The 10,120-nt window shown below is 30.9% G+C and overlaps 1 protein-coding gene across 1 annotated transcript in view; it reads right to left on the reverse strand.

Moving 5' to 3' along the window:
- Positions 1-281: 281 nt before the first annotated feature.
- The window catches only part of LOC144845394 (tetraspanin-5-like), a 206,048-nt gene continuing 196,209 nt past the window's right edge, over positions 282-10,120 (reverse strand). The window contains exon 10 of the transcript XR_013612546.1: positions 282-291. The gene's annotated coding sequence lies outside the window, so the exon portion shown is untranslated. The remainder of the gene's footprint in view (positions 292-10,120) is intronic.

Consider the following 10,120-nt stretch of genomic DNA (forward strand, 5'->3'; position numbering starts at 1 on the left):
ATGGTTGTTATATATTGAGGAAAATAATGGTTAAAACATTGAAAACCAAACACACACCTACTTTTTGTATGCATTGATATCCACACTTTGTGCGGATACGAAGGTGGGATTCTACTTACGTTTAACATAAAGATATTGTAGACATCAATTATTTACTAAGATAAGATAAAGACAAACATAGGGCTATTCAATTTCACCGTATAAATAGACTGTATGAGAGTAATTGATATTGAACCTAATGCTGGTCATCAGTGTAATGTCCACACATTCCTCGGTTGCTAAGATGAAACAGTATTGTGAGTCGAAAATAATTTGCTAGCACCGTATTTAAAGTTCTGTCTACACTATCAAACCAGTTTGACACAAAAAGTGTGATGTGCATACAATAATAGTGATATGCCCAAATAGTAATGGTAGTGATCATCATGTCCATATATAGATAGGCCTACGTTTTGTCACATAATAGTGTAGACAGAGCTTTATACAACATCCTCTTTCCACTGTCGTTGTTATTGAAACTATAATGCCGCTGAGTTACCGTAATAAATCAGATTTGATTTTTAAAAACAGTTAAAGGAGGAATATAAGGTTTAAAACGGCACAACAAAGATACAAAATAAATTTTATTATAACAAAATTTATCGGGTCAATAAAATACCTTTAAAGAAAATGTCAATTCCCATTGGCATATATCATTGTTATTCTCATGACTGATCCTGTTTTAAGCAAAGCAATAATCAAGCTAGTCTAGGTTCTAGACGGAGTTTTGACTTATTATTAATATTTTTGCACATATGGCGTTTCATACGTATTACTTGCAATTGTAAATTTTCAGAAAAAAAAGGTAAAAGCCGACTGGTGGACTAACATAAACAAGAAATATTTCTTACAAAAAACGCTGCTCGCTTATTGACGTAACAGTTTTAAAGATATACTGTCCCTCTGAAAAATATTTTTTATTTCAAATTTGTTTTTGAATGTGTCATTTTATTGTCACATAATAGTTATTTTACCTGAAAAAATGTAATTTAAAGCAAAAAATACTTAAATTGTCTGTCAGACAATGGTTTTTGAGTTATAATTAAACCTTTCTTTTCTCTTTTTATATGTGAATAAATATTATTTTTTTGTTACAGAAGTGAATAACTTTGATATGAAATACAGACTCAATTTCTGTCACTTTAGTACAAACATATTGTACAAAAAAAAAATTTCATGAACTGTTTTGATTTACAGTATTATATAATATCATGGGACTCATAAATACCAGATATGCTTTGGGATTTGTCATTCAACCGTTATACTCTTTTCCCAGACATTTTTTGGGTCTAGCAGCTGGGACCTATAAATTATAGTGGAGTTTCCATTTTCGCAAAAATGTCAGTCTCTCAGTACTAAAACTGCTGCTTGCTTTATTTCGGATTACGTCATCTCTTGTGACGTAGCGGGCTAGAGCAGCAGCGTGAAAAGACAACAACTACAGACTTGTGCAATGATCTATAATCAAGCATGTCTTCAAAACTATCGTTAAAATTATAAGGACTTATTATAAATGATTACAATTTAAATTGTAACAATTTTTGTTTACCTACTGTACAGTATGTGATGGAATTAACTAATATACCCACTGACAGTGTTGAAAACATCATTTCCAGCCAGACAGAATGACATTCCCAATGTTGTAATGTGTGAACATTAATTATCCTAGGTTTTATTCAAATTGAGTTTACATTGAATCTATATTATCATTGAACTATCTTTTCTATGATGAATCGTTATGTATTTTTCACCTTTCACGTTGTGTAAGATCACGCCGATGGAGTAACTGATTTCATGAATGTCTAATAGTCATTGCGGTTACATTCAGTCATTGTTTGTTTTTCTTTGCCTCATCAGTAGTGTATTCCATTATAGTGAGTTAGGCAAATTCTGCTTATTCTGTTTAAAATGTACGGTGGCTTCAATTGTATTTATTTTACTTTTAGTAAGATGTCTTTTTTAACCTCTATAACCAGTCACAGTGTTGCATTGAGCAATGTTTTTGAGATTTCTTCAAATAAGATGGCTTGTATGCAAGTATGTCAATCTGATGATTTTTTACTATCTGTTCCACGCATAGCTACGAAAACCTTTGGTCATAGATCGTTTTCTTTTGCAGCACCCACACTTGAAATTCACTCCCCGCACAAATTAAACACTGCTCTTCTGTTCTGTTAAAAAATTGCTCAAAACTTATTTTTTCGACCACTAACATGCATAGCGCCATTAATTTTGTACCTCGGTCTTTGAATTGACGCTTTATAAATGTTGACATAATAATAATGATAATAATGTATGTTTGAGAGATGGGTGATAAGAGAGGGTTTGGTATGGTCCTCATTCTTTTTTAAATATTACCAAGTTAATCAAATGACGTCATGATCAATAAGAACAATGGCACGATATTATTGCTCTGGCTAATCCTAAATCATTTGATTGGACGTGTAATCATTTTCATTAAAGGCAGCACAAATTATTATCCAGTTGTTCTATACTGAAAACTTTTTTATTTTGTTTTTTTTATGTAGAAAAATGCATATCTATCTAGTTATCGTTGATCGCTGTCATAAATGGGACTTTATGGAAAATTATGAAGTACAAACCAATGTACTTGCTGCATACTTTACCGTTCACAAGTATGCAGTAAGTACACTGCAAATTGAATGCAAGAAGTGAAATGACCTCAAAACCTTAAAATCTAAAAAGTATATGTTGTTAGTATCATTCATCAATAGTTTATTTATGTATTATTTATTCAGGATACATTTTACAAAATATTATACAAATCAACAAAATAAACAAACACGACGAAAGAAGAAAATATAATATCATAGTCACTAGCTGTCAGGAAAGCATAAATATATATAAATAATATAGATGATGACTTAAAGTTAAAATCTTAAAAGAATTACTTAATTATATTAAGCCTATAGTTTATATGTAAATGCTAAATTAAATTATAAATAAACAACTATGAAATTATTTTTAATTTACATTAAAATATGTTTTAAATGTAATAATAAATTAAGTACAAAGTACTGTAATAGTTCATTCCAATTGTTAATTAACTTAATCAATGGGTAAGTAATGTTCCCTTAGGTTACTTTTAAATGTACTCCATTTTAATAAGATAAAAGCATTTCTTAAATCCATGGGTAATGCATCCCAAAGTCTACAAAACCGTACAGGTAAGCAATGCAATACACTATCAGTCCGAGCTTTAAGTCTTTTAAATGTTAATTGATATTAATCAATGTACATATTTAATTTGAAAAAATACAATGTTTGCATAATAGTAATACAATGTACTGATGTTTAACCTGCTGTCACCTGATATACAAAGCTTGTAGCCTTGAATAATTTGTTTTATAATAATTTACTATTTGCATATCTTTGTTGAATATCAGGTAACAGAAAGATATTGTTTTGATTTTACATTTACGATGCAGATATTATCGATTTTGACGATTAACCGCAATGAAAATAATTATATATTAGAAATTATTTATTTTATCGATGTAACATTATGTAACTTACAGGTCAATACTAGGGCCAATATATTAATATAATATATATTTACAGTGTACATATTTAATTTGTAAAAATATTATGTTTGTACAATATTAATACAATATACTGATGTCTAACCTGCTGTATCTGATTTAGAATTTAATAATTTGTTTTGTAATAATTTACTATTTGTATATCTCAGTTGAATATATCAGGTAACGGAAAGAAATTGTTTGATTTTGCATTTACGATGAATATCTATATCGATTGTGACGATTAACCGCAATTAAATAATTGGAGAGAAACACCATGCATGCAGTAATAAAGTTTATTTGTATATGTGTTTATATATCTAACTGTATCCACACTCACAGTAAGAAATGTGCGATTCAAATGGCGACCAAAAATGGTTAATACGTATTACTATAGTATTATAATACTATATCTAAAGGTTTTAAGTTATCCCCAAGGGCCCATAAATGTACTAAATAAAAGATTAGAATGTTCCATTCATCGCAAATCAATACATTTGTATTAAAGTATATTAAATCTATCAAAATAGTATTTTTAAGAAAATCTTCAACATTATTATGCTGTATTTGAGCTTGTTCAACCGGTTTTCAACTATTAAAAACAATTATCGTAGGAGGAGATATTATCGTATTATTGTGTGCGGGTATTTTTCTAGATGGAAATTCAATAGACAGTGTATACCACGATCAGAAAACACCCCTATTTGGGGCAAAACGTTGAACCTAAATTCGTTTTAATTGTCAATAACTAATTATCTTACTCAATTTAATTAGTAAACAGGGTTACATCAGGTGGTTAAAATCAGTGCCGAAAGTACGAACCAACTTTATATACCATCGAATAAACTTTCTAGAAGTAACGCGCGATTTACCGAATTTTGCTCTTACGTAAATTTATATTTAGATACTGTACATCGATAAAAGGGTGGCCAAAGATTGTTATTCTATAACCGATTGTACGAAGAATGCTTAACATCATCTTCACCACTATGTAGACCTAATATACAAGGTATATCAGTCGCTAAATTTGAACATTTATTTTGAATATGCTTGAACAAAAGAAATACGTGAGATTGATAAGCATGCGCAGAATGTTTTCCTTACTCGACATCTGCGTAAGGCTAGTGCTATACGTAGAGAAAACGAAAGCCCTCAAATGTCTTATACCAATCATTCTAAAAAAAAGCTATTTAAAAATGGAAACAAATAGGCTAGATAGAAAACATTACAATATTTTCAGTTTTCAGCAAGTAAACATGGTATTTTCCCATGATGAAGTTACATTTTGTTAAAACATTTCCTTAAAATGGTATTAAAATAAAATATACGTTGTTATTTATAGAATTCTTGTCTGCTATAAGTTTTTGAAAGACGATATAAGAGTCCACATTGAATTAGTTACATAGTTTACTCTAGTAATCTAATTATTACAATACTGCTCTTAGTATGACCAGCAACTAAAATTCATGATGGAGATTATGAATAATGACAGTTTAAAATATACGGGTTAAAACCAGCCATTCTCGACGTGATTCGGCTGAAGTTCTAGTAATGAATTCTGGTCATAAAACACGATTTGCGACTATACGCGTGTTACAGTCAACACTTTCCGAATGCGATCGTGATTGTGGATCGATCATAAAGTCATGGATTGTACAACACTATAACAGTCACAGTTATAAGCCATTGTGACGGGTTTCTTGATGTTTATTCCGAAACCAATTTGGAAAAATTGTTTAGTAGGATTAAAAGCATTTTATTGGCCTTACAAAATTATAAGGAAAGAATGATATTATGCTAATACATTCCCTACTGTATCGTTATCATTGTATGGACGAACTAGGTAGTAATGCATAACATTACGGAAGTGTAAGATTAACATTTTCGGACGAATAGGTATTTCGTTTAACAATAAATTAATGTATATTCTGAATACATTTGAATATGTAAATAATATGTTACTGAAGACGCTGAGAAATTATTTCTATTATTTCTATTATTTCTGTGTATCATAATTTGAATAATGATAATATGTCGATGATTATGACAATGGCAACGATAGACGTTGATACATTCATGTTATCATACAGGAACATCGCTTTAGCCATGATATTATTGTAATATGACTGCGATGTCTAAATAAAACACAAACAATACAATGTAACATTATATTTAATAGCCTATACAGGTCACTATGTTGTAACACATATCAAATGGCTGACCTTCAATAATAATTATGATTTTAAAAAAGAAATAAAACATGAACAATAAATAAAGAAGAAATTACGTGGTTTTAATATCGATTAATCTACTTGATTGATATGTTGTCTACTTAATCCGCTAATTGACCTGTTGTATGGTCTTGCACACTAATGGAACACGAGTTAAACAACCACTGACTACAAATTACAAGAAGCATTCCAACGACAAGTGGATTGAATAGTTGATTGCGCGGGAAAATTTCATAGAAAACAGATGATTGATGGATAATAATAAGACGTCCTCCCTGCTTAGGTTTGTTTCCTGAGACCTTTCGTAAATTCCTTCTTTATATTCAAAGTATTCAATCACTTTCAGAGAGTTACATTGTACAATAATGTTTTACTGTATTTTCTTTCTCAACCCATTCAACTTTGATTATAACACATTGTATTTCTTCAAATGAATTCAGCAAAATAGCTTTGATCACTTAATCATGTGGGCTGGCTGTTTTGTATTGTGACATAGACCGTCAAACCAACGATGGTCACTCATCCAAAGCAGGTCATCTTAATATCTACACAATGATAGCGCCAGAGAGACCTGGAGTATTTTCTGCATGTGTGCACTACAACATTCAACCATAATAACCATCTAGTTTAGAGATGACTTGTTCGAGTGTTGTAACTGGAGAGTGATGGTGTAATGATAATATGCTTTACTCTCATTGCATCGCCCTTCGGATGGAATGTAAAACCGTTGGTCCCGTGTACATAATGATAGTGCACGTTAAAGAACTTATTCGAAAATAGTAGGAGATCGTCTCCAATGGTGCTTATGGTAGGCTCTGCATTGCATGGCTGCCGTGGGTCCGTGGAGTGGGTCCTAATCAGTTTCCGGCTTCAGGACTAGAATAATACGTGTGTTTACTAGCTATTGTATAATTTTACATTTTTAAACGAAACTGTTGATGCATTTTTCTTTCCATATGCGTTATTTAATTGACCATGCAAAACAATGAATAACATTTAGGCCTAAAACTCCCAAATAAAAAAGTATTATCAATTATACTGTAATATTATTCATTACAAGTAAACTGTTTAATTCATTAAACTTGCAAGTGTGGAGACAACAAAATCATTGGAGAAGCTAAAATAAACATGAAAACCCGTCTTTACAACACAGTGTACATATTGTATAGCACAACAAAAAATACACATTTCACCCTAATCATTCTTATTGTTATCCAACAGCGAGGGATTGCTGATAAATTTGACTAAATCGAATTGTTAGCATATGCCTGTAACATTTTACGTACATTAAGAAATTACATAACATAATCTTGATGACAAACAAAATATCAGTATAGCCGATTTAGATAAATATATAGCTATTTGATTGTTACTACATGGATTTAAAGCTTAACATACACAGACACCATGTACCGGTATAGAGCGAGTTAATCTTTCCTTTTACATGTGATGTGACAGATTGGTTATGTTATCAGCCTGAAGCAACGAGTTCAAAATTACTGTGTAAAGGGCAAGCGAAATAAAATATAATCAACACCAACCAATAAAATATCTGTAAAGACTAAATCCATCGCATCCTGTAATAGTTTGTTACTTGTATATAGCTTTTTAATGAACCCGAATCGCATACAAAATTACATTAACCAGTAGTATGTTTTAAAGTGTAATCTGAATCGAACCGTACTGTTAACATAATTATATACAATATGCATAAAACATGTATTTCTTTTAGTGTGTTTAATTACGCAAATAATTGATGTAATAATTATGCTGTTCCGCGTCATTTGATATTAATTTGTTATTTTTATTTTTGTATTTCCAGGTGGTATTGATTAGTCGATTGAATAAATAACTGATTTATTAATGTAAGATCGGTTGCTGTATTCTATGGAACACACGGAAAAATCAACGTTTCAGTTGATGACGACAAAGTCTTGAAGCTTGGTAATCCTTGGCCATTTTGCAGAGATCGAGAATACTGCTAGTATGAATTTGGTAGTGGAGTTGATCAACTATCCTAAGGTATCATTATTTTATTTCGGAATCTCTGATCCATTGAAAATAAGCATAATTAACGTATAAAAATTAACTGCAATATGACGTGTTGTCATCTCACAATTGTGTCTGGAGAGCATCTTTCTCATATAATACATGCATTTTCAATTAACGTCTAGCGAAAAAACAGTCCATGGTATCGTGTCTGCATATACACGGCCCCTATCTTCTGAATAGTAACTTTACGTTTTTTTTATAACATGTATATACAAATGAATACAAGTAAATGAAACAATAAAAATAAACAATTATGTTAATAAAATGTGTTAAAAGTTGATATATAAAATATGTAAAAAGAGGAATGCAGTAGAATGTATGTAAGTAAAAATGAAACATGATAAATATGTAAACAAATGAATACAACAAAAAATTGTATGTACTGTATAAGCAGATGATAAAAACAAACATAATATAATTATATGAGTGTATTGAAATTAAAATGTGTTTTGAGAAAAATTTATGGAAAGAGATGGAAATTAAAAGTAGGACGAACCCAAAAAAACTTTACGCTTTTTGAAAAGAGGTTTTACGATATCCAATATGGGAAGGTTGCAGCTTCCAGAAGACGCTTTACTGCATATTATTTATTGCCGCAGGCATTGTACCGTTACGTCTGATGTTCAGTGGAAATATGACTTGAAATCAATCTGTTAAACAGGTCAGTTTTAAAATCTCAATCGTGACAACTGATTACTTTGTGGTAGTTAATCATGTAAGATAGCCCATTACGAATCTTACAAAAACATTGACATTATCTTATAATCCATCTCATGGCTTAACGCTATACAAATACTATTCATCTGGTGACGTTAAAAACATCACAATATTCATATTAAGTCAAATAATCTTCACTTGAAAATAATTTAGTGTTTATGTATCAAATCAAATCAAAAAACCAAATGCAAAGCTTTACCGGCAATCTATTCGGCGTCCATGTCAGTCAATATCTGTAAAATAGCAAAGCCGTTGAAATCATTCGACAAGATAAGGACAATTTATGTCTAATTACAAGCAGCAATATGTCGTAATTCAAAGAAGAACTTATTGCACGTACTAAGCACAATTGATAACTATATGTATAAGTATGATTTTCTTTCTTATTCTACATAAAAATGAGTTGTTATCATTGGGTTATAAAAAAGGCCTAACTTACTGTACGGTTACACGATCGTATCTCAACATACAACAATATTTGACAAGTGTCTTAGGAATATTCGGTAATACAGCATCTCATGTGGTGCCTATATCATTAGGTTAAGAGATCGTGGTCTATGGTACCGGGTGATACGACATTTTCCTACGATCCTGCATACATCTATACTTAAAGTACCGAGAATCGGGTGGTATAAGGTACGGTTTTCCTATTTCGTAATCAAAACTGTATCAAAATCCCCAGTACAAAAACTGTTACCCATAATATGTTGAACTCGTTTTCAAAATAATAACATCCATGTCATTCCATGAAATAACGGGTAATTTTGCAGCATTAACCTCTTCATCACCTAATCTAAAATATTTGCTTTCAGTGTAACAAGCTAGCATACTTCAATCACCATATTCATAGTCGTCTTTTTAATGGTAAGATTAAGGTAATTGAAAATTTAAAACAACAGAAGATGCGTTTAAGTCTTGACAGATGGTTTTCTATCCGTGTGAGGTATATGCGTTTCTCTGCAAGGTTAAAATTCAAGTTAAAAGTGTAACGCCTTCCGGATGAGACATTAAGCCAGTAATCCAATGTACATCAGTGTATATGCTGTGTATAGAAAAGAAAGATTGGAAAATCTCCACTCTTGTAATAGTCTCGTCTAAAGAAATCTGTTTTCAAAATAGTAAACAAAATATTTAATTCATTGTAATTTAGAATTCGGTAGAGGTTACCGAGTCGAGTGGTCGAGCAGTAAGGCAGACAAAATCACAGTTCAAAACACTTTCCTCTTTGGTTATATTGTATATAAGTATAGCTACCACTTAGATAGGACTTAACATTTGTGATCTAGCTAGTGTACACATCACTGGCTCGTGTTACGTAAAAGTAAATGATGTGTATGAATGTGTACGACCCACTGTAGCTAGCATTCACTTCGTCACGGAAATCTGTGTATGGAAGAAGATTAACTTTAACATATTACTTTTTGTAATAGATTCATAGATTTATTCTTTTGTTTATATACCCATTATTTTCTATCTTCTAATTCGGTCATTCATCATTATTTCATTTATCACAATATACGGTACATTATAGTTATTAGT

The sequence above is a fragment of the Antedon bifida genome, chromosome 6, assembly GCF_963402885.1.
Source record: "Antedon bifida chromosome 6, ecAntBifi1.1, whole genome shotgun sequence".
In the NCBI taxonomy this organism is placed as follows: Eukaryota; Metazoa; Echinodermata; class Crinoidea; order Comatulida; family Antedonidae; genus Antedon; species Antedon bifida.